Raw genomic sequence first — 25,688 nt, forward strand, 5'->3', positions numbered from 1 at the left:
AGCCACTTCTTTTTTCCCCTCTTCTTCTTGTTTGCATTGGCTTCCATCAGGGTCTCTCACTGGAGTAACAACAGTGATATTTGTTTTCAGCAATCTAGTAATGTCTTCAAAGCAGAAGTACAACTTTGGGAGCTTGTGACCCATGTTTGGTTTTGACTAATGTTTGTATTTCCAACTAATGGCCTCAGTAAATAAAATAAATAAATAAATAAATCTATTTCTACCCTGCCAGTGCAGCACAAACTTACCAGACAAGATGAGATGTTCTTCTAAAGCTGCTGGTAAAGGATTGTGTGGGCTTACAATTAGGAACAATAAACAACACAACAAACTTCAGTGCTTATACTGATTGCTGCTGGGAGGAATGAGCAGGTGACTGTGCTGCTGACTGCTGTGTCTTCCAGGAGCTCATTTGCTTTGACAGCTATGATGTGAATTTGAGTTCCTTTCCTCAGTCTTGATTAATTATTGTTGGAAAGGTGGGACACCAAAGTACATCCCTTATCTGCAGGTGGGGAGCATGGGCTATGCTATTTTTAATGCAGGTTTTGGCCAGGAAGCTTCATATCCAATGGACATTCTCACAATTCTATCATTAGAAAAAAATCACAGTGTCTATCCCAGAGTGTCTGGACAAGACTTGGACATTATTGTCTGGGTTATAAAGTGACTCAGTGCCATAGGAATGCCAGCAATGAAAAGAGGAATTCTTTACATCCCATTCAGGGGAGTAAGAGGGAATCTCTGGCACATCCCTGCATGCAGTCCAAACAGCCAGACAGCTTCCAGCTGCTGGGCACAGCTCTACTTAAAAGTGAACTACAAAGTAGGGGGGGACATGGATGTGGTTTGTTTTGACGGTGTTGTAGAGCAGAAAGATCTAGTTTTCCTCCAATTTTTTATTTATTTTTTTTTACTCTCTCTCCTCCCCACCCTTTCTGTTTGCATTTCTTTTGTTTGTTTGTTTTTTACCATCAGGAATTTGGACTTTGCTCATGCCTGGAAGACTCTGTGACTAAACAGAAACAATAGTAACAGGAGTGAAAGCTGAGAAACGGAGTGGAAAGGGTTTCTGCAAATGGGGCAGATCCAGCATTCTCCAAAAGGTACAGCACATGACTCAGCAGCCTCTGCCATCGCTAACACCATACTGACTTCTGAGTGTTGAATTACTTGACCATAAACCTGTGTAGACACCCAACCACATGCTCTTCTTGTGGGCTCTTTGTGGAGGTGCCTCTGGGTGTCTCTGATCCCTGGGACCCAGGCTGCCTCCATAAGAAGGGTGAGTAGACGTGGGTGGTCTGGGGAGAAGCTGCCACCATCCCCAGAGAGAAAGGTAACATCAAAGAGGGACCTCTGCTGTTGTTTTCCTTCCTGCAGCTATGGGTTGGTGAGTGCCATCAAATGAATGGTTGCAGGCTTCTGCAGTTCAGTGAGCTGCCTCTGCTCCTGGGAGGGATTTAAAAGGTTAGCTGGACAGGAGTGTGTGCGCCAGAGCAGCAGGAACAAGCAGTCCTCCTGTAAGTGCCTGACAACCTCACGTGAAGAACAAATTCCTCGGCACACCCAGCAGCTGATGCTGGTGCACTGCAGCCTGGGGTAGGCACCAGGGTCTGTAGCACCAAACAGGGTGCAGAGCATCAGTGTTGAAGTAGTGATGTGGATTCAGGACTTATGTGGGTTTTGGAGCCTGGTTTGGTACATGCGCCAATGGAGGTGTCTTTCAACAGTTCTCTGTTTCTCTTTTAGGGGCATCGCTAATACTTTATCCCTTGAATTTTACAGTAAGAGCTCAGGACAGGGGAGCTTTTGCTCTTTGAAGTGTTGCATGGCAAGATGGAAGAAGGTAAGAACAGTAGGCAGAAGGTGAAGAACTTCTTAGGCCTTCATTTCAGGCTCCCACGTATCCGCATTGTTAAGTCCCTTTCCAGCTGATTTTCAGTTTCTCTGTAATGAAAGCAGAAGCATTTTGAAGATTGGCTTTCCACATCAGAAGAGATTAGATAAAAAGATGATGTAAGCTCACTTTAAAGAAAGAAAAGAAAAAAAAAACAAAAACACATGAGGGTGACCAATCAATCTCTGTAACCTTAGGACTGATTATTAGATATAATCTTTTCATGTTTGTTTGTTTCTGTGTCATTAACTGCAGGTCTTAAGGATAAATCTTTCCACAAAACCCTGAAAAGCAGCTTGCAGCAGGGGTGGTGGTTTTAGGAATCCAAGAGTAAGTAGTAGCTGAGCTGGCTCAGCAATTTCCTGAGTTAGCATTGATTAATCCTTCTTTCTAATGTTACCTGTATGAAACAAATAGACCTTTGCCGTTTCATTTGGTGGCCATTTATGTGCTGCTTGTTTAATAGCTATTTTAAGCTGTCCTACGTCATTAGTACTGCCTTTATTTTCTGTTAGTTATCTGCCTGGTATGTGTTTTTGCTGTTTTGTGTACTTCCAGGTATTATGCATCATTACTGAATTATTTTCTAAACAATGCTCTGGGGAAGCTTAGAGATCACCTGAAAGGTGAGACCTACCGTTGAATTCCCAAACTTTCAAAATCTTTGTATTTAACCTCTGCTTGAGCTTTCAAGGTATTTTGGCTATGAGGTTTTTCACGTCTTAGCCCAGCTCTTCCCAAAGCTAATTGTTAGTGCCACTGACCAGGAGTGAGTTGAGTGAGGATCTTGACAGCTCTACACCCACCTTATCCTGATTTTTTTTCTTTCTGATTTAGTGTCTGATGTAATGTGTGGCCCTGAATTCCAGTGGTGTCTCATTAACGGACTTTTTTCCTTCCTGTACTTTATTTCGTATTTAGATCGAATAAGTGTGGATGACTGCCGCTAATGAATGAATTGGCAGTCCACAGTCTTTGTTGACAGATTCAGCCAGCAATATATCTGTATTTTTTTAAGATGTTAATCAGTTTTGTGGTCACTAATGACTTTTGAGACTACGAAATTTAGGGCTAGAGTGATGAGGTAAGTGACATACTTCCTTGGACACACTTCCTAGTGTCATGATGGTTTTCAGTGCTCACACTTATCATTAGGGGTACAAAATGTCTTGTTTCTTCCAGATACAGCACTGTGCAGTTGAATAAGTGTATTAAGGGAGCAAAGCAGCAGAATTCACAAATTTAATAAAAATTGGTTATTTGCAAACATCCATTAAAAACTTTTTGCATGGATGGGTTTTTGCCCTGTGTGGTGGGGTAAGAATCATGTCTTAAATAAGAATGACCTTCATGTATTGAAATCCGAGATATGTCCCTCTGCTATATCCCTTTGAATTCGATTCAGTGGTTGTTTAGTTTCTTTAGTTTGCAGCTGAATTACCTCATCCCAAGCTGGCAAGTTCGGGCCACCTGGGGACTCCACCTGGGTCATGGGTGCTCCAGGAAGCGTGGATGGTTGAGCGCGGTGGGTGGCACGCTGCCCACTGAGTCACTGCGGCAAGGCCTTCACTGCCGGCCAAGGGGGCATGGGGGGAGGCGTCTTTCAGAAGAGACACAGCACTGGCCAGTGGAAAATCCAGGGTGTTTTCTCAGCAGAGAGAAAGCAGTGTTCTACCTAAGGAATATGTATGTGTTTTGCTGTTAGCATCTCTCTTGTACTGCTGAAATAGATGTTAGTGTGCTGTTCAATAGCTTTCCTATTCAAGCACAGAGGCATTTGTAAAGGGTGATGTGATTCACTGGAGACACAAATGAGTAACACTCCTGCAGATGCATTTACTAGCAAAACGTTCAAGGGTTTAGCATTATTTCACTAAGCATTGTTTAAGTTCTGAGGATATACAGGGTAAAAATATTTTATTTTCCTCTACAAGGAAAAACGTTTGAGTTCACGTTTAACTAATATACTAATAAAACCCAGCCAAAAGTCCTCTCTTTTAATCAAGACAATACCCTAGGGCAATACCACCAGGTTTGAAAATGTGTCTTCTAACTGGGCTGCTGAGAACAAATACCATAAATAGCTCACTGAGCTCCTTTTCATGTGCCCAAATGTGTTCGGTGTTGAGCCTGCGCAGAAAATGTGAATGTACACAACATATCTCAAAGTGACCATCACAGCTTACTCTCCAGTTAGATTTTGCAAATGCTGTAATCTTTGGTGGCATCTTTACTTGCTTCTCTCACAACGACTTTGATTTCTTGACACGTTCTGCCAAGGGGAGAAGGATGTCTCTGGTCCAGCCCCAGCCCCATGGGGCTGCAGCTGCATCACTCTGCCCTCTGGCCCCAGTGGCCTGGCTGGTGTAAAGCATGCTGGCCAGCAGGACAAAGCGAGCAGGGGTCCAGCAGCAGCCAGAGGAGCAGCAGAGCAGCTGAGGCAGCCCCTGTGGCCTCCTGAGTCCTTCCCCTCTCCAGGCTTTTCAGACTCCCAAGCTTGGTTCCCTCTCTCTCATTGGAGTTTGAGCATCCAAAAAGTGGTATGTTAGAGCACAAAGTTGAAAATAAAGATGAAAGTTCAGATTTGTGAAATAAAAAGATACTTAGCACACGACAAAGGGGTTTGTGTTGTTTATTTAAGTCTTTGAAGGGCTGTCAGTTCTGTTGTGCAAATAAAATGAGCCAAAAGTAATAAGATACCTAGAATGGCAGAAACTCTGTGATCAGATTTGAGACAGACTTTTTCTTCTTTTATGTGCACGCTGTTTACCTGGGACCGATGATTCCAGTAGAAGTCCATCAATACAAAGTGAAATAGCCCGATGTTTCAGTGCAGCTGACAGGCACGAGCACGCCTTCTGAGCGGGTGTATCGTGGATAACACACTTTTAACCCTACCTCCTCAGAAGGGCTTTGCGTTTTTCCTTATTACTTGTCTCTATCCAGTTCAAGTTCACAGTGATAAATGTAGCTTATAAGGCACTTACAAAGATGGGTGTGGTGTGCTGATAGCATTCATGATTAAGTGCTTTCCTGTGTCAAATATAGCCTGTAATATACTACAAACAGGCAGTCGATTTTTATACAAACTGATCTGGCTGCTATCAGACTCTGACATTTTATACTAATACTTAAAATAAATCTAGAAACAGGAAAGAAAGTACAGAATTATTGTTTTAAGCAAACTGTGAGGGCTTATCTTCAAAGTGGCAGAGTTTCTATTGTATTTAAAGAAACTGGTTAGTATACTAGTGTAAAGGTTAGAAGTACGCATGAAGCTGGAGTTAACTTCCAGCCTCAGTTTTCACTTTTGATATAGATCCTCTAAGATGCTTTTTGTTCTAACTTAAAGACTTTAAAATATGTTTGCTTTATTTTATTTTTTCCAATCTTGCCAACTTTGAATTGAAACCCACTCCTATTGAAATCTCTGGGAGTTTTTGCCATGCATTACAAAAGGACTGGGATGCAGCGGCGTGCACTAAAATGTGTGTGACTTGCTCAACACTGCAGGCTACTTACAGACGAGCTGAAGACACGTGAGCTAACTTTAGCAATCTTTTCATTGTGCGTCTTATTACATGTAACATCCGCATGTCTTTTGAGTTCCCAGTTTTAAAGGCTAAGAAAATGCTTGCAGTTTGGTCCCCTTGCAAATCAAGACTGTTTTCGATCTCAGCGTGCTCACCTTAGTGGACTTCAGAGAGAAGGCACTTGAATATAAGGAAAAAGTGTAAGGGCTAGGGAGGAACTGAACCCCAAATCTAGCTGAAACCAAAACTGATGAAGTAGAAAACATTTTAATGAGACTCATCGATGTCTGCTTAACAGAGGACACATTTCTTAATCACATTTGAGATTTTGACCAGATTCTTCTACTGCCAGCTAAGGCCATTTCCATGACCCTATCCGAGTCTCAGCATGTCAACCATCCACATGGTTTATGCCCACGCTCACACATGCCTTAGGCTTGGTTTCAGCTGTGGTTTGCTAAGGGGAAAGCCCAATCACACCTGCACTGTGATTCGACCTGAGCTTCCTTTCCCACTGTCTGGACAGATCAGGTGTGATATGATAGTCCCCAGAAGATATCTTATGGGAGTTCGAGCTCCATCTGGACTAATAGGCAGCAGTTCAGACTGAATGGTCCAGGAGTATGGAGTTTCCCATTGTGAGCCTATATTTGGGGCTGCTGTTGATTTTATAGTGTAAATGCTTCTCTTGTCTTTTCTCCCACAAGCAAAAATGACTAACTGTGGCATGTCAATGTCAAATTCTGAACCTAGGGAAATGTGAGACTTTAACAAAAATGACTTTTCTATAATGGAGAAACAAAAATGAGGAACTTCTTCAAAATGTGAAAAATCATGAACTTTAAACAATTGAGTGACAAACTCTATAAGATAAAATCCTAAACAGTCTAATTAATTTAATAGTCATGGTCTTTTTTTTGTTAATGTTGTCATGAGTTTTTACTCTTCTCATAGGCCTCGACCCTATGAAACATAAACAGGGAACTATTTAAACCCATGAGAAGCCACCCTACTGGAACTGCTTGCATGTGCAAAGTCACTCACTGGCTTATGTATCCATATTTATGGCATGAAAATCCACACTTCAATACTTTTGGCTAAGAAAGAAATAGAAAATAAGAAAACAGCTTTATTAGCCTGTTAGCTTCCTTAAAAGGACAGGTATTACCAGATTTATTTATTTATTTATTTTGGGTCTTCAACTGACCAGTCTGAAAATAAAACTCAATATTTATTTTTTAAATTCAGTATAACACATTTTTGTTCAATACAGGTAAGGGCTAGGTTATATATGTTGAGTAGGTGGCTGATAGTCAAGTGAAACTTTACTGAGCAATGTATCAGAACTTCTTTTTTGTTAGTAATTAGAACATATATCCCACCAGTTTAAATCAACCAACATGAACAATGTTGTCACTCTAACCTAGTACTTTCTGAAGTCATCTGAATAGTTAAAATATAGCTTTTTATTTATCTTGTATAGAAAAATTTTAAGCTGAAAGAAAAAATGAGAATATTTCTAGTCTGAGTCTTTTTTTTTGATTTCTCTCTCTCTCTTTTTTTTATTTTTTATTTTTATTTTTACTTTTATTTATTTATTTATTTATTTCCTCTTGCTGACTGGTGTTCTTTCAGGTTAGAACTATGAATTTGTGTGTAATTGGTACATTTTACTTGTGCAACACTGCTGTCATCAAAGGTACTAAATGACTTCCTGAGAAAAGAGAATGTTTTAAAAAATCAAAATTATTGCAAAAATCACACTCCTGTTCTTGAAGTGTGGATGTTTGGTGAATCCTTGCAACAGACTAGTTTTAACACACTGTGATGACAAGGGGTGAGGGAAAAATGAAGGAAAAAATACCTGACTGACAGCACTCCACCCAGATAAGGCCACTGCTTACAGAAACTTGGGAATGGCTCAGTGCAAGGGCTGTGCCAGGAACACACGCTCTGCTGCATCCAAGAGTGGTTTTCAATCATTCAGCCCTGAAGAGGTCAGCAGTAGCAACAGCCTGCAGGCCTGTCCTCTCACCACAGGAAAGACTCATGCCACTCCTGAATCTGATTTAGGTCCTTTTCCTTACAATCTCTACCTTATTTATAGAATCACAGAATAATTTACATTGGAAAGGACCTCTGGAGGTCATCTCGTCCGACTCTCTGCTCAAAGCAGGGCTAACTTAAAAGTCAGATGAGGTTGCTCATAGCCTTGTCTACTCAAGTTTTGAAATTCTCTGAAGATGGAGATTCCAAAACTTTCTCGCTGTGTTTAACCACTCTTACCTGTTCTGTTTTATTTATTTATTTATTTATTTATTTATTTATTTATTTATTTATTTATTTATTTATGGTTGATTGATTGTTTTGGTTTGGTTTTCTGTTTTTCTTTATTTATATTTCCTTCTTATACTTGCTGAGAATTTCCTTGGCAGCAGCTTGTAAGCACTGACATTTCTCCTTTGGCTGCACACCTCTGAGAGAAATCTGGCTCTATCTTTTCTGTAGCACCCTTTTAAGTAGTTGAAGATTACCATCAGGTCCCCCTCCCAACCCCCAGCCTTTTCTTTTTCAGGCTGGCCAAACCCAGTTTCGCCATCCCGTCCTTGACTGCCCTGCACCACAGTCCTGGTGGCCCTCCATTGGTCTAAGCCTAGCGTGTCAATGCCTTTTACTGGGGAACTCAAAACTGGACATGACACAGTACACCACATGTGGCCTCAAAAATGCCGGTCGGAGGGGAATAACCACTTCCCTCAAGCTGCTGGCTGCTCTCTTGCTAACACAGCCTGGCATGTGGTTAGCTTTCATTGCCTCAAGGGCGCACTGCTGACTCGTGTTCAGCTTCTCCACCCCAGGTCCTGCCCTGCAGAGCTGCTCCCTCCCCAGCCATTCTCCAGCTTGCACTCTTTCAGGGGCTTCTTCTGTCCCAAGTGAAGGACTTTGCATTTGTTCTGCTGAAGTTTATGAAGTTTCTCTCACCCAAAAAGGGTGTACAGTGTTACGCAACATCAGCAAATCCATCATCCCTTTCTCCAGAGGAAAGGTCTTTTCTATGCATCTGTATTTGAGTTTTAACTTTCTGGCTCTTACCAGAAGCCAATGGATGAAAAACTAGTCTGTATCCCATAACACTGGTTCCCTAACAGCCCTGCATCACAGAATCTCTGTGCTTTATAATCAACCTGTACACAAGTGTGTAGTGTCAGACAGGATTTATCTGGTGCTCAACAGATGGGGCTGGGCATACTGTCCTGTGTCAGGTCAAAAAGGAGCAGAATATTGCAAGTGGTTGTCTCATTGGGCAAAATGAGGAAAATAACAGGGAATATGAAGGACACAACCCTAATCAAGTTATTTTCAATCCTCTGAAGAAAGCATTTAATAGGTGAACTAGACAGAAGAGTTGACGTATAAGACATTGTCGTCACAATGGACGAGTTAGTTCATCCTGGCCTTTCTGGTATCATTCCATGGAAATGTGCCAGAAGCAGGACCCTATTCCAGCTCTCGATAGGGTGTGAGAATCTCTCTTTCTTGTGATATTGGAGAACAAGATAAATTTCTGGGCATACACACACAGGAATTTAGGAAACATTCATTGTCTAGAAGTATTTATTATTATTATTATTATTATTATTATTATTATTATTATTATTATTATTATTTAGCACAGGTGGCAGAAAAAAAACCACAGGGGTCTGAATTTCTTACTGAATGCCATGTCTCTTTTTCTGTTGACAGTATTCAGAAGAATGCTAATGTAGTCTTTTGGGAAGGTAGGATTTTGAGTGAAACCAGGGCTTTTACACTTCCCCTAGTGGAAGTTCTTCTAGGCTTCTTCCTGGAGAACAGACAGTGGTTGGCCACAGACTGAGAATCAAATAGCTGAATACACAGACCAAGGTCTCTGAAAATCTGAGCTTGGCTCTAAACTCTTAAGCAAATTTTGTATAGTTTGTGGAAAACTCTTAGCTTTTTGCTTGAAATGCTGAAATGTCCCTTGTTGTCTATTTAAAAGTGACATGCATCTTACGCAGTACTTTCTAAAAGTGTGTGGAAGTGTTTGAAAATTTTTTTAAAAGGCTTCTTAAAAGGCTAGGTCATCACTTGTTGTGTCAGGAATATGTGGTTACTGTACTAATTAGAAAAGGCCTGGTATGCTTATTAAAATTTATGGGAGTTCTGCTTTTGAATTCAGCTGGGACAGATTCAGTATCTAAATCATAACTAAACTTCTGCAAAGCCAAGTAACAGAGGTGAGAGGAGATGAAACTTCTCCCACCATCACAGTTATATCTGATTACGTGCCCATCCTGCAGAATGGGAATACCTCAGAGCAGGAGATGTACATGGGAAGCATGCCAAGTCCTGAAGCCCTTTGTTCGTTTCACCATGAGGAGGAAATAAGGAAAACCCTCAGTGTCTGACTCATGTCAGACCATCAGTGGCATCAAGTTTGGAGTGAAGCAAAAATTATTGTTGCCTAAGGCAGTAAAGAGAAATCACGGTCAAAGGCATTGCTGAGGCTGGCTTCAAGGATCAGACTCTGAGGTGACAGACTGACCTAATTTCAGGGATTTGATAAAACCAACACATCTGAATTAAAAACAAAATATGTGAGGAAAAAAAACGTAGCTCAAAGTGTTTGAAGGGCTTTTGCCAGACGTTCTCAGCACTGAAGTTCTCACTGTTCTGGATCACTTCTTTATTGTTTATCTTAAGTAAAGCCCTTTGTAATTACGTTAATACTGATTTAATCATGGCAATCATAGCTGGTAGATATCCAAGCTAATGATAAAAAAAAAAAAATTAAGCAGTGGACAGATTGCATCTATGACAAGAGAATGAAGAATAAAAGAATACTGCAGGGGCAGGTCATACTGCAGTTTTCCTACTGTAACTACTGTTAAAAACAAACCCAAACAAGGCAGAAAGCTAGAGCTGCTTCTTCTGCGAATATTTAATCATGCTTTGTGTAATAATGTTGGACTAGTTTGTTAACACAATCCCACGTAGTGGTGAGGATTTGACAGCCAGTTCATTACATTGCAACTTGGCTTAAAGATGGTGGGAGACGCACTCATTGTGTTTTAGCTAATTTGTGTTCATTAGCAAGCACAAAGTCATCAAAGCCATGTTTGCCTTCTCCTGCTAAGTGAGGCTACAGCTCTCTCACCTGGACTCAGCATCATCCAGATATGCAGCAAGGTTGTCCCATCTGATGCCTCATCTAGAGAGAATGAGTTGGGATCATGAGGCATTAGGCACAGCTCCTCTATTTCTTAATTTCCTTTAATTACCTGGCGAGTTGTCTGCCCAACAGTAGCAGTAGATTGGAGGAATCTTGGAGGCAGGTGGCGGAGCCACTACCTGCAGTGCCAGTACAATACTTCATCAGGCTTAGGTCCCCATCCTCAGACCAGTGCTTGCTCAGATAAGCTAGCCAGCGCTAGCAGAGGAAAACCCTTTAGCATGATTCATGTGTTACCTGAAACAATGTCACAGCCCCATTTCAGATTAGAAAATGTAATTACCCTGATCAGTTGTTTACTAAGAAATTGTTTGAAGCTTTCCAAAGACATTGTTTGCAGTCAGGGCAGTATCACTTCCATTGTGTGTTTTGTGTACTGGCCTGGATAGATAATGATGTGAGCTCCTAGAAAACGACCCTCCCTCAAAAGCACTGAAGTTTAAAAAGAGTTTACAACCCAGCTGTAAAATCTCATACAAGACACAAAATGTATCAGCCTTTAAATACATGACTATTAAGCTCATTATGTTTTAATTTGAAGATTGGACACTCAATGTTTCAAGGATTTATGACCTTACCCTTCACACACTGAAGTCAGCGGGAGTTTTGTCCTTGGCTTCATTTGGAACAGGATTAAGTTCTTGTGATGTAATGTTTGATCTCCAAGCAATGAATTCAAGAAATAACTAGATCTGAGTAGTTATCAAGATCACTTAGAGCTAATCAGATAAAAGCACTGCAATTTTGAGGGAAAGAGGGAGGGTGCCTGAAATTCAGGGCCACTGACTGCCATGGGAAGACATGGTGGAAAGCATTTCTGTGTTGACTAAATTTAAATCACAGTCACAGCTGTTCTAAGCCAGCCCAGGCTGGAAAAAACCTTGGCTGACTTACAGAGCAGAGCAGCTCCGAAGGACTGCCATTTCATTTTAAATTGAAGTTCAGAATCGATGCCGAACTTAAATGTTACATTGCCCTGGGCTCGATATCTCAGATCTCTCACCAGTACTAACCTGGAAGCAAAATCTGGTCTGAAACAGTTGAGTACTGGGGATTGCTACCTTTGAACACAAACAGGTTCAGACTTTTTTCTTTTTTTTTTCTTTCCCTTCTTCACACTAATGTTAGGCTACTGGAAGTGGAGAAGGGGTGGAATTGGCTGTAGTTCTCCCATACTGATTTTCCAAAATGGGGATATTTTCTGCAAGGGAAGAGCTTTCTAAATGAGTTAACACGGTGACAAAAACATTAGAAGACACAGGTGAAGAAAACATCCTTAACCTCAACTGTGCTTTCGGTATGCACCCCGGAAATACGGGTGATTTCACAAGCTGATGTGACCACATTCTGCACTGACTTCCAGTGTTTTACAGATGTACCTTTTGAACTTAAATGTATCCTTATATATGTGTGTCCTTATATGCACCCCGACTCCCCTTACACTCTAAAGGTGCTTGAAAATGGCAAGTCTAGCACACGTAAAAAAATGTGATAATTAATTCAGTGGTTTTCAGCTTTTTTGGAGAAGCTTCAGGCCTGCGTAAAATGCACAGATTTCAAGTGGATGCCTCTGCTGTGAGGGATATGCTGAGAGCAGTGCATGCTGCTCAGGAAGCCAGCAGTGCTGTTAGCTCAAACTGCCAGCAAACTGATGGCTGCCCTGTGACTAAACTGGATTGTAGCATTTCTTCTGGTTGTAGTGCTGGTGGCTGACTGCATGCCCTGCACTGGTGTGGTGCTGGCACACAGCTGGAGCAGAGGTTCACATTTGCAAAGTCTGGGGTGCAAAACTGAAAATAACTAGTGTGAAAGATACACCCAGGGAAACTTGCTGCACAACGTTTATTAACTAATACTTTTCAGTGGCAGGGACGGGGCATTTATAGCTATCCTCTTTCACCTTTCTTTGCCTGGAAAAGCAGCAGTGGTTTTAGTTTTCTCTGAAACTCATCATATTCCCTGTACCCGTGCAGAGGTGAGAGAGCTGCTGGAGCCATGGAAACATCCCCACGCAATCCCCAAGGACTGGTTTCAAGGATCTCCTCCCCCTTCACTCCACCTTTCTCCTCCTCCAACCTGCCTCCAAGGGCTCCCTTGCTGAAGGCTGTGCCAGAAGGAAAGTGCAAATCTGTGTTTTAATTTACTGTAAAGCCTGGGAGGGCTATTGATACACCCTCTTCCTACCTGTGTCAGAGATCTGCCACATGAACATGCCTCGTGTTGGAATTATTGGGAAACAAACATTTGCTGCAATTCATCATATTGGTTTTACAAATCCAGAGCTGGGTCTCACCTTCTCCGAAGCAGCAGTGTGGACATGTCTCAGCTGGCACTCCTGAACCACGGTGCTGCTCCGTTGCTGATCCCATCACCAGTCTTCTACCCAATTTCAGTAATCAGATTACAGCATATACACGTAGATTCAGTCATCAGCAAGGAAGCAGTGATTGCCTCCCTTGCTCATGATGGCATCGCATAAATCCACTTCCTACATAGAGAATAATGAACCGGAATCTTTCCTCCCGTGGAAGGCCATATCCTCCCTCCAGTCACATGCGCAGAGCCTGGACACCTAAATGCATGTTGATCACAGGGCCTTCCACAGCGATACTTCTCCTGCTCTCTGTCTGAAGTAGCCGTCCAGGTGGAATCATTTATGAAATCCAGATTTCTTTTCTCACATGTGAAGTAGCTTTCCAATATCTCAAAAAGGAGATTTTTGTGGAATGGGATAGAATAAAATTATTGCAGAATTAAACCCGTTGGTTTAAACTATTTCTCCCACTCCCAGGATAACGCAGACACAGCTGATAGATGCCCACACAGGTACGAATGTAGCAAGAATATCCAAGTGTCTGCAGCACTGGAAGACACTGAAAATGTGAAGGGGTCTGAAAAACTGGTATTTAATGCACTGATCTTTGGAGCCTTCACAATGAGGCATTGTTAGATATAGGATCTGCTAAACAATGAGTCCTTGATAGGACATAATACCTATTCAGAAGCTCAGCTTTGCACACTTGCTCTTAAAACATCCTTAGCTCAACTTAAATTTACCTTTGTTGCACACAATGCACATGTGACAGACGGTTGCATTCATTCATCTACTTTATTTAGATCACTGACCAGCTTACCTACTGTCTGCTGTAAAGCTGAGATTGTTATGGGTTCTTGAAGTGGTGCTATTGATAGCTGGTAGTTTTCGAAACTGTCACTGTCAGATGCTTCCCTGAAATAATGTTGAGGTGAGGCTAAAGCCTGGAGCTTTGTGAGCACAACCTGGTTTTGTCTGGTTGCTTTTTTGTGCATACCTTATATGCCTTGTTTGGACAGTTTCTTCCTTTGAATAAGAAATGCAGCTTACAGCACATGCTGTACTTGGTATACCAGTGATTAAAGATCCAAAAGTACTGTTTGTTGTTAGCAATTGGTTAGGCACCTCCTATTACTGCGGGCTGATAGCCAAGCTTGCAGGTCTGGAAAAGGTAAGAGAATGCAGGACACGATAGCCTGACTGTACATAATGTACTCTGCCACTCGAACAGATTTTCCTCAGTGAGCACACTCGTGTACAGCTGGCATTCCTATACGACTACGGCACATGAAGGTGACAAAAAATGGCAAAGGTTTTCACCAGAAACAGTTTGTTCTGCCTTGGATTCTGATCTTGGAAATGTCTCACAAAGAAAGTAGCTGCTTTAACAAACATGCCTGCTGTTTCAAAGTGTGCAAGTTCCCCCTGCAACACCTGAACAAAACTGACCATTTGAAAATGTGTAACCTTTTAACATTTCATACACTAAAGATAGAAATTTCAGGGCACCAAAACCTGTAGAGACTTGTTTGTCCATTTTTCCAGCTGATTTTAGATTTGCTAATTATTTGCAAAATCTAAAGAAAATTTTCCAAAACAAAAAGTGTCAGTGGTGATTTTCATGTAAAATATGTGTTTAAATTGTAGTTGTTTACAGCAATTTCTAGGGACTCATTCAGCTGGAAAGATACTTCCTACCTGGCTGAGGTGTTGGGGTGCTGCAGTTCCAAAGAGTAAAACCCATCGTGTGGCCAGGCAGTACCTTGTAGCAGTCACAGGTTTAATCAGAGGTAAATGCTACTGAGCTCATCTGACACAAATCTTCCCAGAGGCTGAGTGGATCATGATTCACACTTTTGTCTGCTGCAGTAAAGTTGCAATGCTAATGGTAGGGGAGAAGAAGAAAGGAAGGGCTGCTGAGTGAACAAGTTCATGCTTGTCCTTTGGACAAGCCTGTTCTTGCTACCCTAACAAGATGGTTTGCATGGTGCTTGAAGCAGGAACAGGAGGCTGACCTTTCAAGGAGGGGAACTTGTGCAGTAGGAGTAATTAATTGCCTCTGTGATGGGCTAAGTGACCATCAGAATGATCTACAAAGCCCTTCAGCGTGACCGTGGTTTGATCAAGCGTAAGGGTGAGGAGGAAGTAGTGTATTTGCACATGTCCCTTGTCTAACTGTTAATGCAATAGATGTAAATTAAAAGTAGAAGTTGTGGAAACTCCAGGAAGCAAATTTGTTGCCTTTAAGCCATCAGGAAATGAAAATGAGAAACTTAGCTCAAAATTGGAACAGCTGAGATTTCATTTGGCTCTTGGGAGCCCTATCATTGCTCACATTCACTGCTAATTTGGGTGTTGTGGGCTGATCTAGAGACAGACTGTCCCAGGTTTTACAGTTATTTCTGAGTCCTTTGATAACTCCCACTTATCCCTCCCCTCCTACAGCGCTTTAAAATGACATTCGGTATTTACATTTTCGATAGTGAAAAATATAGGCCTGCCTTTTAAATGGCCATCCCTTTCTGTTACCAGGCAGCTTGATTGCCTGTGATTGAAGACAATTTTGCATGTAAATTAGGTGCTTGGAAAGGTGGCAGACATAGGGTCTGTGGATTGGCATGCACAGCCAGCAAGGTGGAGACCTGAGTGGGGACACTGTGACTCATCTGCTTTGCCTGGGAGGCTTAAAGTCCCACTGGAAGGGACTTATTTCTCTGTGGTATCTGGCCATATCCCTTTTCAAGCCAAGGAAAATATTCCTGGAAATTAGGCCATCCTTCCTGTCAAATATGTATCTTAAACATCTTTCTTATAGATCCATAGGACAAGTACAATTGCATCTAGCTAGCATGAGACCAAGCACTAATGTATGTTTATTTTTAGAGAATTAATTAGCTGAATGGGAATTTGCCTTCTGATTGTGTTGTTTGCACAGTGTTTTCAGACCTGGTTTCCTAAAGGTTAAGGGAGATCCTTGCCAAGGCTTTGAGCATAAATCTCAGCTACCTCTGCAGGGCTTCACCAGCTCTATGGCACCTTCTAACAGGGATGCAAATCTTGGCACCCATCTTTGCCTTCCCCTCTCCTGGTGCAAACTAGTATAGAGGGGGCCAGAACTTACCATGTCCAGATTTTGCAGTGCTTTCACCCCACACTGGCTATCAAAGGCAACTGGGATAAGTCTGCCTGAATTATCAGAGCACAAGTCCATGTAAACAACAGCTTGTCTGACACCTGCTTTGTAAAAGAATCACTTGGTAGCAGAGAGGAGTATCACTACAGAAATATATATCTTGGGCTTTATGGCTCATGTTTTTCATGGCTATATATGAGTAGAAGGAGTGGAAACGAAAATTTAAGTGTTTTACGTCATTTCTTCACCAAAGTTGCAAAAGCCTTGGGAAGCTTTTTGGTTAAAATTATCTGATGCTGATGTCTGTTATTTGTTAGGGCTAGTTAACCTCATACACTGAAGTAAACTGTATTGGCTGGTTCATGGTTATAGCATCCCCAACAATACTACCTGAGCACCTCACAGCCTCCTGCTACTTCTTTCAGACATCCCTTAGAAAATAAAGGCTGTGCTCCTATATCACTTAAGACAGCTGCAGTGTACACAAGGCACAGGTAAACCTGCCCAAGCTGATGCAAGATGTCTGTGGTGGATCAGAAAACTCAGTGTTGTTTGCTTGAGTTCTAGATTAGTCCCCCACACCAGAGAAATTCCAGCTTTCCAGTCTGGGATCTTGCTTGCTCTTTGCTCTGCCTGGCCAGCCTGAGCATCCCCTGGGCAAACTGCTGGCCCTATGGGGCTGCAGCACCTGCTGCCCTGCGGTTTCCTGACTCCCAGAAAGGAGAGGGGGAAAAGGAAGGGTGGGGGGAAGGCAGGAACAGCTCTTACCCCACAAGCCATCTGCTGTCAAAGACATGTAGTGAGCATCCCTCTGGCCTACATCACCTGGTACTCTGCCATACCCGCTGCATCAGTGCTATGTGAGACCCCACCTGTAGCACTGTGTTCTGCTCTGGGGCCCTCAGCACAAGAAGGACACGGACCTGTTAAAACATGCCCAGAAAGAGGCCACGAGGATGATCAGAGGGCTGGAGAAACTCTCCTACGAAGACAGGCTGAGGGAGTTGGGGTTGTTCAGCCTGGAGAAGAGAAGGCTCCAGGGAGACCTTACAGCGGCCTTCTAGTACTTAAAGGGGGCCTATGGGACAGCTGGGGAGGGACTCTGTGTCAGAGAGTGGAGTGATAGGGCAAGGGGGAATGGCTTTAAACTAAAAGAGGAGAGATTTAGATTAGATATAAGGAAGAAATTCTTCACTCAGAGGGTGGTGAGGCACTGGCACAGGTTGCCCAGAGAAGCTGTGGGTGCCCCATCCCCGGAGGTGTTCAAGGCCAGGTTGGATGGGGTTTTGAGCAACCTGGTCTGGTGGGAGTTGTCCCTGCCCATGGCAAGGAGGGTTGGAACTAGGGGATTTTCAAAGTCTCCTCCAACCCAAACCATTCTGTGATTCTATGAGTCTAAGTGATGTGAATGTCACAGAGCTGGAGGAGAGGAGAGTGCTGATGGGACATAGGAAAGGGGAAGAAAAACAGGCAAATAAGAGTGAAATTGAGGGGAGAGGCAAAGCCAAGGTGGAAGTGTTCAGTATTTCTCATGTAGTCCATGGTTTGATTCAGGTCTCTTCATGAGAAATCATAACCCACCATGAAAACTATTTCTGTATTGGAGAATGGATGAAACAGCAAAACTGGCACCACGAGGATAAGGGCCAGAAGAGGCGGAGGTGACTGACTTATTGTTAGTGCTGTGAGTCACTGTTGTATGTCAAGGCCAGCATTTTGTCTGGGGAAAGTGTTTTCCTTCAGGACAAGGGGCAAGGGGGAGCTGACTTTATTGCTGCATCTTGCAACAGCTGCAGAGCTAGGAGTAGGGTTAGAGGCGGCCAGGTGAAATACTCCACTGCTGGTTCTGTGAGTGCTAGAAATCTCTGTGGTACAATTCAAACTGAAGTTTTGGAGTGGGAAGGAGGGCCCAGGGTACTACAATAAGCCTAGAGCTAGGTTTTTGTTGTTGTCTGTTTGTTTCTGGATTCTATAAAAGCTGTAGCCTTTCTAGTGAGAAGTTCAGAGAGCAACTTTTGGAACTGTATTTGGGTCACTAGACAAAACTGCTGACTCCAGCCTTAGCAGTAGACAAGTGCTGGATAGTTTCATAATGGTATATAACCACTTGGTTATAGTCATAAAACAGAAACTGGACCCTTCTCTATCTTTAGTCATTGCTTTGAGACCGTAAGAGCCCTCAGTCTGGCTTGGCTGGAATCTGCAGCCACCTCAGTTTTTGGCTCCTGTTGTCCTAAATTTATTGTCCATCTCCAAAGCTCAGCCTTACTTTGGCTTGTGAAGTGATCGATGGACTCCCTGTTAATAAACTTGAAGCCCTTTGTTACTGTCTCCAGCCTTTGCTAGGCTTTGCAAGCTGCCTTCTGCTCCAGCTAGTTCCAACCCCACTGAAGCCCATTGAGCCCATCCCTGCCAGTGCTGGTTGTTTCAACACCAGTCTGCATCTTATTCACTTCCAGCATCTTTTTCACTTCCAGTTGGTGCCTGCCCTTATCATAGACCTCTAGTTATTGTAAAATTCAGTGATAAAGCAATCTTTTCAGTTCATGCTGTGCCTGACCAGAACAAAAGCCCAAATCTAACTGTAGGGTAAAGTACAGCACAGCAAACTCAGAAGAAGTAATTTACCCATTTTGGCTTAGTCTTCATCCCACTACTGCAGCTTTACACATCCAGTAATACAGTCAGCTCTGTCCTGGACACAAACTCTAACCCCAAGATGAGACTGTAGCCCAATTCATTTTATTTGTTAGCAGACCTATGTGCTTTAAGGTACGCTTTTTGCATCAATGTTTATGCTGCAAGCTACACAGGGTCACTCAGCTATGGTTAAGCCTTAGTCTTGAGTATCACAAAGGTGAGACAGCTCACTGCTGGATCCTACTCTCCCTGCAGGGCTGGGATGAAAGTCCAGTCTGACAACTGAGAATATTTTAAGGCAGGTTTTAAAATGTTTTGGGGTCATTCTAGGGCTGGGTCAAGTTTCTCATAACTAAGGATGGAAGCTGTATGTTTGTGCAAAGTCCTGCTAGAGTCACTGCTCCTGTGGGTATGGACAGAAAGATTTCATGTGGATACAAGCCCTTGGAATACTGATAAATTAGGGTAAGGTTAAAGAGTCTGTAAAAGAAGAATGTAGAACTGAAATTATTATTGGATGCTGTATTGCTGGTCTTGCTAGGAGAACTGATGTGAACAACGTGTTGAGGAATTTGTGATAGCCAAGAATTACATGGGTGTTGGGTTGGGTTTGGGCTTAGGTTTAGGATAACTCCAAGACAGGTAGCTTTGTAGTTGGACAGATAAAGCTCTCAGAGATAAAGTGAAGATGAGGACCATTAACATATTTAAAGAACAAATAAGTGCTATTTTTATTTCTGCTGTAGAAAGGATTTCTGGGCTGCTGTGAGGTTACTCTGGGGATTAGGGTAAGAATTCTGGACAAGTAGAGCTAGGTGTATTTCTGAATCATACAAAACATTGCAAGGATGTAGGCTTTTTCTAGTCATGATAAAAGCCTTTTGATTAGTTCTGGGGCAGGTACAAGTCACTGGGATAAGGTTCAAGGTTAGTGTATGCCTAAACACAGCTTTATTCTCCCTCCATTTGCCTGTGGATAGCAGAACATGCGCTTCCTGTTTGTGACTTTTCTAAAAATGAACGGGAACAGTTCAGGTCTGAAGGGTCTCTGGGTTTTGAGCAAGCTGGGGTCTCTGAACAATGTGCTCCTACTCCCATCCATCTGGAATTCAGAAACATTAAATATTGAGTGGGAAAATATCCAGAATGCAGTGCCTTACTTAAATGCTTGTTTTTGATTTTTCAAGAGCAGGAGTTGAAACAGAACTGTAGTTGTCTTTCCTGGTGCTTGTTTAATCTGTGCTTATTTTGCTAGAAAACAGCCTAATTGCCCAGGGTGAAGAGTTAAAGTTTATTTTTATGCTGCTCTGTTTTTAGCTGCAGATTGACATAACTGGCTAGTAGTGGAAGCCTCTTTGTATGAAACATCCCTTATCGTATATGTCCCTCGAGCATATTATGTGCCAAATTATCATTCCTAATAGGCTGGTTGACTTTCTGGACAGAGGAAACATCTTGATAAGTTTGCTAAATATGTTATGTCAGAGAAAGTGTATCACGGATCTTTTATCATCCGCATAAGAACTTGCTCAGTTCAGCTCTGAAGTGCCAAATTCCCTAAGCTCACCTGTTGAGCAGCATGTTATTCACGGCATCTGATTATCCAACTGTGTACACTTGGCTGCCATTTTTTTTAGAGACACTTACGCAGTGGCGTTGTGCAATGACGTCAATTCTTTTCCTGTCTGACCTAGAAGACTATGGTGACTCAATGTTGGCTAGGCACCCTTAAAGATTAAATCGAGGACACTAGCTTAATTACTTTAACAGTCCCTTTAAAGGATTTCCCAAGAATGAGAATCATGACAAATGGTAGCTTAGGGGATTTTAGTAATTCCTGAAACTGAAGCTAATGATGCAACCCAAGATATGCTCTGCGTTCCTGTTGATACACTGCAGATTTCTTAAAAGAATAAGCATTGGGAAGACTTTTGTGCTGCAAAACCTAAATTCATTTGGAGCCTAATTCTGATGCACCTATTTTGAGACTGGTCCTGCTACCCAACTGGAATATCTTACCCAAGTAAGACTTGCAGTATTTGGCCACAGTAAAGTATTTGCAAAATAAATTCAAGTCTTTCTTATATCTAGCCAAAGTAACTTGTGATAAATTAAAAATAAATAAGAACTATTTTCATATATTTTATCACTGTTAAGAAATGGTCAAAGCTTTAATCTAAAACTATCTATCTTCAGATTTCATTTTCATCTGCAGAGCTTTGTCACAGAATTTGGAGAAGCTATATTTGCAGTTTTTACTGAAGTGAGTACTTCTGCTTGTCCCTTTGCTAATAAGCGTAACAGACTCTGATCTCTGCTACTCCTTCAGAAATATGAAGTAAAACAAGTGATTTTCACCTTATTGCTCAAGCAGTACTGTAGTCTTTTTTTTATATGTTTAACTTTGCATTTATTACATCTGAACAGAAATACTATTTTTTTCTGTAGATTTTTTCACAATAAGGTACTCTGTATCAGCATTAGAACATAAAAAAATATTGAGTCAAATGTTTGCTTCAGTTACACCGGTGTATTTCCAAAGTAACTTTAGTACAGTTAGTGATTTCACCCAACACTTCTACTGGAGCAAATAAGACAGATTGTTAGCAACCTTTATCATCATTATGATTGGAAGAGAGAGCCCATCACAATCTTGATCCTTGCAAATTCTGCCTGGGTTCTCACCATTTACAGTCAGTCCAGCTTACAGACTCAGATCTGCAGGAGGAAGAGAATCTACTCTTGCAGAGCTAGAGAGAAAGGAAGATGAGTAAGTCTGACAAAATATTTTGGACTTCTGTGCAATGCTTAAAACTTGCTCAGCACCTCAGAAGAGCTATCTTCTTCCTCCATGTAGCTCTCCTAACCACAGATTAATTTTCCTTCCTGTAAACTGTAGAGCTGTTGGGGAAAAAAGCTAAAGTATTTTCCCTAAAAGTAACTTGCTTAAGGTAAACTAGGATTGATGATAATTAATGGTGATTAAAATATATAGTAATGCTTGTAAGAATACTGAAGGCAGTCATGTACTGCAGTCTCCAAACACAGCAAATTCAAGGTAAGATGCACTGAAAAGATGCTTGAAGTTGAGCTACTAAGATTCTGATCCACAAGGAAAAACAAAAGATCTTTGAATGTCTTAAATTTCTGTGGTTAGTTTTGTAGTTGTTTGACTTTTTATTTAATGGTAGGCATTATCTGTGCTCTTTAAAGCTTAGCTTCCTAAAACACATAGCAACAAACAGAAAGTGGGCCAGAGTAACTACTGGATGGTAATGCCTGGCAGTCAGCTAAGTGGAATGTCCTTAAAAAGGCAAAGGAAAACCAGTAGTTCGGTATCATCAGTTAAATGTGCTTTTTTGTTTTTCCTCCCTGTCTTGTTAAATTTACCAATTCGAAAGGATGCAATATTGAGTTTATGATAACCAATCAGATACTGAAATGATTTACAATGGTTATAAAATGTAGACATGTATGGTTTATCTAGGTATCAATCTACCTCTCAAAACTCTCTGAAGACAAGATACCTTTCACAATGTGTTAGCTTAAAAAGTAGCCCCCGAACGTGTCAAGAGAACAGCCTCTCCTCCCTGGACCGGGGTCCTGTGGCTTGACCAGGATTTTAAGAATATCCTCAAAAAAACAAGAGTACTATGAAATACCCAACCTATTTACTTTTGATAAGAGCAACAAGAAATGCAAAGAGAATTGTTTGCTCAGCGGGAGAGGCAGAGCTGGATGATCTGAGGAGTTTTATAGCCAGCTGTGTGTACGGCGCATCCTGAATTCCACAGTAGCCCCATTTAGCAAGGCTGGAGATTGCTTCTTTCTCAGTGCTGAAAGCTTTCTCCTGCTGCCTGCAGCTTCTTTCATCTAGACCAACCACATTCAGCCTTCTCAGTAACATTTTTAGAAAGTATACTATCGAAACAAAGGGGTGATCCTGTTAATTCCATTATATCCACACATCTTTGACTTTTTATTGCTTTTTAGCTAAAGTGAATGACTTATTTTGAAGGAAATGAGTATGTTGTGTTATAAAATAATTGCTAAGTTTGGGTTTAACCAAGCTTATGTTCAAAGCATTAAGGGGAAGAAATTTTCAAGGATGCTGTCCTGAGATTCAAAGGAGTTGCCTTGGACTTCTCTGGGAACAGACGTAGAGGAAAAGAGCACTTTTGAATAGTTTGGTATCTCAGGAGCACACTAAAGTATAAAAACTAGCTTTGAGGAAATTGCTATGTCCTGAAATGCAGTCATTATTTCTAAGTAACATGAAAGAGTCTCAAGGAGATAGCGGAGCCACCGAAGTCATGAATTGTGCATATGGCATGTTGGGAATATAGCTTCTGTCTGAAAAGATCTTTGCCTTTCTTTCTGACATGACATACATATGAGGTATTAACAAAGAGTAATCAAAAGGAACTTAAATCAGGAATAAACTGATATATGACTCGTCATGAAATATTCCTATCTTCACAGCTATTGTGCTCTTTATCTAATTTCCATAGCTATCTGATCGGGGCTGTTTATTTCACTGTTGAATTATTGCTGAAGTCTGAGAGGACTCTGTTTTAAACAATGGAGCCAGTCAGCAGTGTTAGCAATTCATTTCCATAGTATCTAGCCCTGTGAGGGTCTGCAAAGTCTGGATTTGTCCTTGAAGCTTTCTCTCATACCAGATAGCTTCTGTAGATACGGTCAGAATAGTGCTGGGTTTCAAGGACAGCAAGACACATACTGTAGTGGGTGTCTCTGTGATGAGTACCTTTGATATTGTTTTTGGGTATGTATTTGCTACTGATGATGGATGACTGTTAAATTTGAACTACAAGATTGCTTGGTTCTGAAGGAGTAAATGAACGAATGCTGCCTTCCAATTCTCAGATCACTTCATGTGACTTTCTAGGCATTTTGTTAAGTAATTATCTCCTGGTTTAAACAGCAGGGAGCTGACAATAGGGAGTTCTTCTTTGAAGCATCCCTTTTTACCAGGTTAACTTCCCTAATGCCATCTCCGAAGCCTGTATTTACTATATAATACTAAAGCAGTATTGCCATGGTGGGTGTGGAAGGGAGGGACAAATGGAGCTCCCTCTTCTTCTTGACTGATGATTGAGCAGACAATGTATGATGCAAGGATATATATATATATATTTTTTTTTTTTCTCTCTGCAGTGTTGTATGCCATGATGCTCAGGCTATACACCCCCCCCCCACACACATATATATACAAAAATTGGTAGGTCTTGACAATATTTCTCGTAACAAATGGTTGGTGCCCCATATTTACCACTCTGAAAAAAATACAGATGCTACTGGTATGTGACCTGATGTTTTAACCTGCTGTGAGTGGCAGATGGCACCAGGGATATTCCAGTTTGCATTCAGTGCTAATCAGTCAAGTGGGGAAGTATTTTGTTTGATGGACATTTTCCAGTTTTCCAATGTTCTGAGATTTTACACCTGTTTTAGCAGAGTAGCAGACCCTTACAAAGAATGGATGTGTAAGGGTACAAGGAACTGCTACGTTTATGCCTTATCTTGTCAAAGGAAAGCCCACTGACATTTTCATGAGAACATGGATGGGACAAGACAGTTGCTGGATGCGCAGTGAAGCACTAGTGTCAGCTACAACCAAGTTTTTTGGAAACACATTATGGGAAAGCTCTTGGCCTGATATTGCACTCCTGGTCTGAGGAGCAGGCTCTCAAGCTGCTGCTCCCAGTGGAGGGATGTGTGACACCAGCAGAGGTTGGCTTTTGGGAGCCCCCAGAGGGATGTGAGCCCTGCTGGGTTGCTCAGCTCCCTGCCTGTGCTGCCTGGCAAGACCCACTGAGACCTCATCCATTTGTCATTTTATCTCTGCTCATCTGACACCAGAGCTGGGCTGGGAGGTACTCTTTCTCAGCTGTTCTTAGAGATTTTGACACCTGCTGCTACTTTGCACATTGTTCTGGTGGGCAATTTCAGCTTCTTCCCTGGACACGGCCTGTCCCAGTGAAAATAGAAGGGAATTTCCAGGAATGTCAATGAGGCTGCACCCTCTTTAAGCAGGAGCTGGTTTTGACACTAATTCTTTCTTGAGGAAATTGTTGGTGATAATCAGTGCTGATCTGTAATAATCACCCTTGCGGTCTGCCTGTGCTGCACCCACACCTTTCACGTGTGTCCTCTGGGTTTGGGCAGAAATAAGGCTTTAAATGTTATTGCTATAGGAGGTTTAACTGGATTTACTTTGCACATAGAGAGCTCTATTTGGGTTTATTATGGCTTGATTTGAAAGTCTGATTCCTCAAAGAAGCCAAAGTTCCTGAAGAACTTTTCCATCAAGGAGATTTCAAAGGTGCCTGAAATAAAACAATTATCAGTTGTGTGGATGCAGGATTATTCCTACACACTGTAAGCTCAGGGAGATGGCTGCAATACCTATAAAATGACATCTTGGGGAATTATCAAGTATATCACTTGTTTTTCATCCTGAACATTATACAGTACAAATAGGAAATAAAGTATTATTATTGGCAAAGAGAGACGACAAACCTTGTTTTTTTGCTTGTACACAAATTGTTTCCATGTTTCATTAGCTTCTGGAGGTATTCTGCTTCTTTCCTCTCCTTGGGGACCAAAAAAGGAACTGGAACACAGAGTGTAACCCCTTCCATGCCATTCCTCCACTGACTGGACAAAGCCTTTTAGAAATTAAAAAAAACTATCAAGACTGATCTGACTGTTGCTTTACTTTATATTCATGCAGGATTTAGGAAAACATGAGGCAGGATGGAGATAATTGCAAATGAATAATTACAAAGAATAGACAGGAATAGATGGATAATTACATAGCTTCTCTTAGGGACAATATTACTTGTCATTAAATTTGATGGACTGATTTTCTTTAGGATAAACAGGCAAAT

At 41.7% G+C, this 25,688-nt stretch overlaps 1 long non-coding RNA gene across 1 annotated transcript; it reads right to left on the reverse strand.

Annotated features, from left to right (window-relative positions):
• Positions 1 to 979: 979 nt before the first annotated feature.
• On the reverse strand, positions 980 to 24,818 carry LOC308190157. Its single transcript, XR_013946942.1, has 3 exons — positions 12,981 to 24,818; positions 3,342 to 3,575; positions 980 to 1,950 (listed from the first exon to the last, which is right to left on the reverse strand). It is a non-coding gene; the product is annotated as an uncharacterized lncRNA (long non-coding RNA).
• Positions 24,819 to 25,688: the final 870 nt, after the last annotated feature.

This window comes from Anser brachyrhynchus, assembly GCF_964034855.1.
Source record: "Anser brachyrhynchus genome assembly, chromosome: 2".
NCBI lineage: Eukaryota > Metazoa > Chordata > Aves > Anseriformes > Anatidae > Anser > Anser brachyrhynchus.